The 7,150-nt window shown below is 33.9% G+C and overlaps 1 pseudogene; it reads left to right on the plus strand.

Annotated features, from left to right (window-relative positions):
* Positions 1 to 1,101: 1,101 nt before the first annotated feature.
* On the plus strand, positions 1,102 to 2,778 carry LOC149549605 (receptor-like protein 8; annotated as a pseudogene).
* The last annotated feature ends 4,372 nt before the right edge of the window (positions 2,779 to 7,150 follow it).

The raw sequence follows: 7,150 nt of genomic DNA on the forward strand, positions 1-7,150 counted from the left end.
CTCCGCGGGGTGCGGAATAAAAAGGTCTAATATAGATGGAGCCAAATTCTAGCCGGCTTGGTTACTTTCGATGAATAATCATATATGTTTAAATATCAACATTGTCCAATGGTGAAGTTTTAGGTATCTTCGGAGAAATAACATAGAAATTTATTAATGTAATTCATATTAATAAGAGAAATTGCTAGGAAATTGTATGGTCATGTCATCTTCAACTTAATGATTAGGCTAGAAATGTGCACTTTTTAATTGGTGCTAAAAGAATATTATTTTATATCATGGATGATATTTATGATTATAAAATTCTAATGAGTTTTAGATTCATAAATCTTTAAATATTCATTTTTATTATTATTTAAAATCTTTTTTTATTTCTTATTTATTTTACATTAATATTTATTGTTATTGCAGTTTTAAGAAGTTTTTTCTTTTATTTCAAATCATATAGAAAATCTGATAATTGATTTGAAAAAATGAATTAAAAATTATTGTACTGTTAAAATATTTAAAGTACACTTATTTAGTTTAACTATATATTTCCTTAACATTTTTTTTCCTTCAAAAGTTTTAAGGATTGAATGAAAGATTTATTCGTGTGATAAAGTTTGTACACTTGGTTATTTATTAAAAAATTCAAACTTCAGTAGGATAAGTTGTAAATTGTAGAAATCAATAAGATTGATTATATGAGAGACTAAGGGTTGTCATTCTTTACAATCAACTCAAAATAATTCAGTTCAGCTTAGAAGGAGAAAGAAACCTTCTTAAAACTGACAACAAAGAAATACAAAATAATTATTTCTCATATAATTATTCTTTAATTTTTTTTTGACTCCATTTCTGTTAAAGTCTATCTAATTTTTTATCCACAAATAAATTAAATAAAATCATAAAATCTTAAAGATAAGATAAAAAAATTAAATTAAATCTATTATTAATAACTAGTCTAGCCGAAGGCTATTAACTGGGCAAAGCGTGCCGAAGCGTGACGGGAATCGTCACATCGTCCGCGAGAAAGTTCAGCCTTCCGAAAGTTGAGGTCGGAAAAGTTTTTTTGCGGTGGTAGAGTCTCGTTAGAATGGAAAATGCCGGATTGCAGTCATGAAGGCTCTAACTCAAAGGAAATCCTTCAATTTTGACATAAATCGATTGGCTTTCTGTATAATTTGTTCATGTTTCCATCTTTCACATCTTAAAAACCTCACGATGTTGGATTGTGGGCTCACAGACGCAGTTCCCGCCCCTCTACAGAATCTTACATCCTTAGAAATTCTACATCTGGACGGTAACTTTTTTTATTCCGAGTTTCCCCGTTGGATAGCAAATATGAGTAGTTTAGTCTCTTCACAAATGTCAGACTCAAGTCTCAATGGGTCTCTTCCATTCGAGCTCTCAAATCTACCTCACATCAGAAGGGTCTATTTAAGATCGAATGAAATATCTGCCAATATTTCTCAAATGTTTGCAGGGCAGTGGAAGAGCCTCAAGCTTTTCCAAATGGCAAGCAATTACTTGCAGGGCTCCATTCCATTCTCAATCATGTCTTCGCTGGTTCAGCTAGAGCTCAACGATAACTTTCTCAAGGGAGAGATTCCTCACTCGCTAGGTCCACTTCCCAAGCTTAGAGAACTGGACCTCAGTTACAATAGTTTAACAGGGCCTATTCCAATTTCTCTAGGTCGTTTGGCTGAACTGACCTCTATCATCCTCACCAGCAATGACCTAAGTGGAGAAATCACAGAGTCTTACTTTACCAACATGAAGAGCCTCAAATATCTTGACCTTTCTAATAATTAATTATCCCTCAATGCCGTGATCTCAAACTAGACTCCATTTCAACTACAGGTGATGAAGTTATCTCACTGCAAGCTAGATGGCGCTTTTCCTCTCTTTCTGCAAAATTAACATAGTATGGAGATACTGAATCGCTCAAACAATACGCTCATGGGACACATCTTTCCTGGCCATGGAACCTGCCTCTGTTGAAGAATATTCTTTTGGCGCATAATCAATTGGACAGCCCAATACCTCCGGAGCTTTATAACGAGTCTTATCACTTGCATCCAATAAAATTGAAGGCCAAGTTTCTTCTTGCATCTGCGAAACAGGGTAACATTTGGAGGTGCTGAATCTTTCCGGCAATGAACTTTCTGGCAACATGCCATCTGCCATTGGCGGTTTCTCTTTCTTGAGAGTATTAAATGTGGGAAACAATGAGCTACAAGGAGATATTCCAGTGGAGCTCGGCAAATTGAACCAGCTCCAGGTGCTACACATGAATGATAATAATCTTGACGGTCGTATTCCCCTGTCTCTACACAACTGCAGCAACACAGAAATTCTGGATTTGAGCAGTAATCAGTTCCCGAGTGGATAGGAAGTCTTTCAAAGCTGAGGATACTTGATTTGAGGTCAAATGATTTGCAGGGAAAGATACCAATACAGGTATGCTACTTACAGAATCTACAAATTCTTGACTTGGCATTGAACGGGCTGCAGCGTACCATACCAGCCCATCTTTCAAACTTAACAGCAATGAAGAGTGAGAACTTATGTTCTTCCATTTCGACTGTGTTGATATACGGAGAATACTACAATGAAGAGGTTTATCTCACGGTGAAGGGTGCAGAAAGGGCGTACAAGTACATTCTCTCCACCGTGACCTCCATAGATCTGTCGGCAAACAGTTTGAGTGGTGCGATACTGATGCGGAGCAATCATAATAATGACAATAAAATAATGGTAACGAGAATCGACAAAAAAACTGAATCACCATAAAAAAACACATATTTTCACTACATATAACTATCTGCAGATTACAAAGTGGCAGCCAGAGAGCCATTTGCACTTCTTCTATTCATGCACTCTCTATCAAACTATTATCTTTCCACCCTTATCTATTCTCTGTCCTGATCACATTATGAGATGATTTATTTAAAGATCATCTTTACCGGTTACAAACCGTTCTTCAACTACTCAAGTCTGTTTTTGTTCCTTTTGGAATTTTGGGAGGTGCCCCTGCATCATACTGCCAGACTTCAAATGTTTCCATGTCCCATGGAAACGAGGTGGAAGACAAATATGGACCTTGTCACTTGGATCACTGCATCAACGCCTCTACTGATTCTTTTTCACTATCAACCAACTCCCATCTATGGAGTTATGCTGGTCAACTCAATGATGCTTCCCATTCCTCAGTGCACTCCTCCACGCTGCATCACAACCTCTGTCCCTCACCTGGGAGTCCATCATGCCTCTCTCCCCAGTCTATTGGCGAAACACAAGACCATCTCCTATGGCCTTTGGTAGACCTTCATGTCCACCCCCTGTAGCTGAGCAAACCGACACCAATCTGCAACCACAAACTTCATACCAAGAATCCAAAACAACCACAATACTGCTTGGTGTAGATCACTTTCCATCTACATGCTCAGAATCTTCTGAGCTCTAATACCAATCTGATGCAGAGCAATCATAATAATCACAATAAAATAATGGTAACAAGAATCGATAAGAAAACTGAATCACCATTAAAAAAAACACATATTTTCACTACATATAACTATTTGCAGATTACAAAGTGGATGGCTCTCTGGCAGCACTTCCTCCATTCACGCACTCTCTATCAAACTATTATCTTTTCACCCTTATCGATTCTCTGTCCTGATCACATTATGAGATGATTTATTTAAAGATCATCTTTGACGGTTACAAATCATTCTTCAACTACTCAAGTCCATTTTTGTTCCTTATGGAATTTCGAGAGGTGCCCTTGCATCATACTGCCAGACTTCAAATGTTTCCATGTCCCATGAAAACGAGGTGGAAGACAAATATGGGCCTTGTCACTTAGATCACTGCATTGACACCTTTGTTGATTCCTTTTCACTATCAACCAACTCCCATCTATGGAGTTATGCTGGTTGCCTCCATGGTGCTTCTCATTACTTAGTCCACTCCTCCATGCTGCATCACAACCTCTGTCCCTCACTTGGGAGGCCATCATACCTCTCTCCCCAGTCTATTGGCAAAACACAAGACCATCTCCTATGACCTTTGGTAGACCTTCATGTCCACTCCCTGTAGCTGAGCAAACCGACACCAATCTGCAACCACAAACTTCATACCAAGAATCCAAAACAATCACAATACTGCCTGGTGTAGATCACTTTCTATCTACATGCTCAGAATCTTCTGAGCTTTGATACCAATCTGATGTAGAGCAATCATAATAATGACAATATAATAATGGTAACAAGAATTGATAAGAAAACTGAATCACCATTAAAAAAACACATATTTTCACTACATATAACTATCTGCAGATTACAAAGTGGATGGCTTTCTAGCTGCCGCCAGAGAGCCATTTGCACTTCCTCTATTCACGCACTCTCTATCAAACTATTATCTTTTCCCCCTTATCGATTCTCTGACCTAATCACATTATAAGATGATTTATTTAAAGATCATCTTTAACGGTTACAAACTGTTCTTCAACTACTCAAGTCCATTTTTGTTCCTTTTGGAATTTCGGGAGGTGCCCCTGCATCGGGACTAAAACCTTGCACTATTTGGTTTAGGTGCTAGTAATATTAATTTTTAAAAATAACACTTCAAATACCTCAAGAATCACAATATCCATAAACTACAAAATTTACCTATATAATTAGATTCATCCTAATAAGGAGAGAGATTTAACATACAAGGCATATGGATGGAACTATCAAAGCTAATGACTTGAGATAAATTATGTTACTAACTTGGAATCCTTTAAAAGTTCAAATGATTTATCTCCACAATAATTTTAATATTATGCTATCAATTTTTGATAGTGGAGATTGTTAGAGAAGACACTCTTCTTTAAGCAATTTTTTTTTGTCTTGATGAAATCTATAACATTAAAGCTAAGAAGGTTCATTAGATGGAGAAATAGATCAATAAAAGAGAAATTTTTTTAAAAAAATGTACAATGCTAATATTCATTGAAACTTCAACGTTCTATCTTGACCCCTCTTGTCACTTTCATCACATTCCATTGCCCATAGAAAATATTTTTTATGTACTCTTCAAGGAAATGATTGCATTAGATGGCCTTGTTTTTTCTTATGATGAATAATTTTACATATTTGGAAAAATGTTTTGATGAGGTTCTTCCGTGGAACAAATGAGAGAAGTAAACAATTTAATTGAGACCAATGGCATCATTTTTCTCTTTTATATAGACCAACATGTGGGTTGGAATATGATCCTCATTAGTATTTTGTATTTTTCAATGACACAATGATAATATAGTAGTTTATTTGTATGTGCATTGTGTTTTTGTTTATCACAAATTCTTTTACCAAAAGTATTTTGTACTTTATATTTTTTATTTGTAGTTTTTAAAATTAATTTTAATGTAAATTTTTTATTATTTATAATAGAATAAAATGAGTTCTACAACATTGGGATCTAGTTAAAGTTATTAGGCAGTAAAGAAAAAGAAGTGGAATTTTAGTAAATCTTAGCAGTGTGAAGATAGGGAAAGAGTCCAATAACCATAATCTTTTGGTCATATTGACTCCCTAACTAATAATATTAAAGAAGTCCCAAAAATGATAACCAATATACAAATATCCAATCACACATATATTAATAATTGGTAATTTTTAGGTTTTTTGGATTGCTCATTTGTGCACCACTATCAATTGAAACTGTCTAGATACCATTTAACCCATGGTCGACTAGGCTAAGCAGTTTTGATCGAGACTACCTAAAATAGTTTGAAAGATTGGAACACTTCCTAATGACTACTAGGTCATTTGGCCACAAGTACTAACATTTTTGAGTGAGTGACTATTGGTGAAAGAAAATAGTGGGTATCAAGTGACACTTTGAAATTACCACTTTTTATCACTCTATGTTTGATGGTCTTTATAGAAGGATTTGTGGATACCCAAAAGCTAAGATCCTATTTTTAAGGAAATTATTCACATACAAAAATAGCTCAAAAACTCATCAAAATCTAATGTATCATTCATGATCTACATGTGCACAAAGTTAAAGTGTGAAGGCACTAGGTACTTTCTATTAGAGTAATGAATGACCAGTTGCACATGCAGCAACTCAAGTTTGAGTTGTTGACAACAAGAGTCAAGTTTAATTGTAGTTGAGTCATAGAGATCCAGTTTGAACCAATGACTAACTGAAGATTTATCTCTTATATCTAGTTAGCTATCTAGAGTTGTCTACTTGTCTATTGCTCTTGTTGTGTTGTCAAATCCTCTTACTATGTTTTCACACTCTTAACAATTTACATCTAATCTCTTTTACAATATTTTATTAATGTAGGTTTGGACGAGCTCTGATTAGTGTATACATTACAAGTATGTTTTTAAATACATATAAATTATTTAAATATGTCATTACTATTGTTAAATAACAAAAATGACATTAAACATTAATAATAATCTTAATGTAAATCAAGGCAATATTAATAATCAATCTATAAATATTAAAATAAAATAAAAAGATAATTTACTATATTATAATATATATTATTAAAAATATGATATAATATATATACTAAAATGTCTTTTAAAATCTAAAGAACATAACCTTTCAAAATGCAAAATGTATAATTCCCAACTAACACAACATCAATGGACTATCACAAAATCTTATTGCAAGAAAAAAACTTTGAAAGATTACACAAAGGAGGGAAAATAAATAATAAAAATAGGGAAGAAATGGACAAGTTTACTTCATTATAGTAGTATCAGAGCAATGATTTTGGTAGCTTGTGATATCATCATATGAGCTCAAATTTTTTTTATAAAATTTGAAGCACTTATAAAACACAATCAACAATCCCTTTTAAAATTAAAGATAAACGACAAGAATAAAATTCTATAGAATTGTCTAGTAGCCAATGGATAACAATTTTGCATCTAAATTTTCTCATTAGTTTGAGTCAATTTAATGAAGGAGAGACTTTGTAAAGACAAGCATGCTAAATTATTGTGAAGAAAACACGATCATTGTTAAATTCTTAAGAAGTTTGGTAGAAATACTCATGAGTTACAAATATTGCCTAACAATGGAATCTATCCCATATTTAATATTATATATCTCACTCCATTTAAAGGTGACTTAATAAAGGTGAACAACT

This window comes from Cupressus sempervirens, chromosome 7, assembly GCF_028749045.1.
Source record: "Cupressus sempervirens isolate cs-2001-9-10 chromosome 7, ASM2874904v1, whole genome shotgun sequence".
Classification (NCBI taxonomy): Eukaryota; Viridiplantae; Streptophyta; class Pinopsida; order Cupressales; family Cupressaceae; genus Cupressus; species Cupressus sempervirens.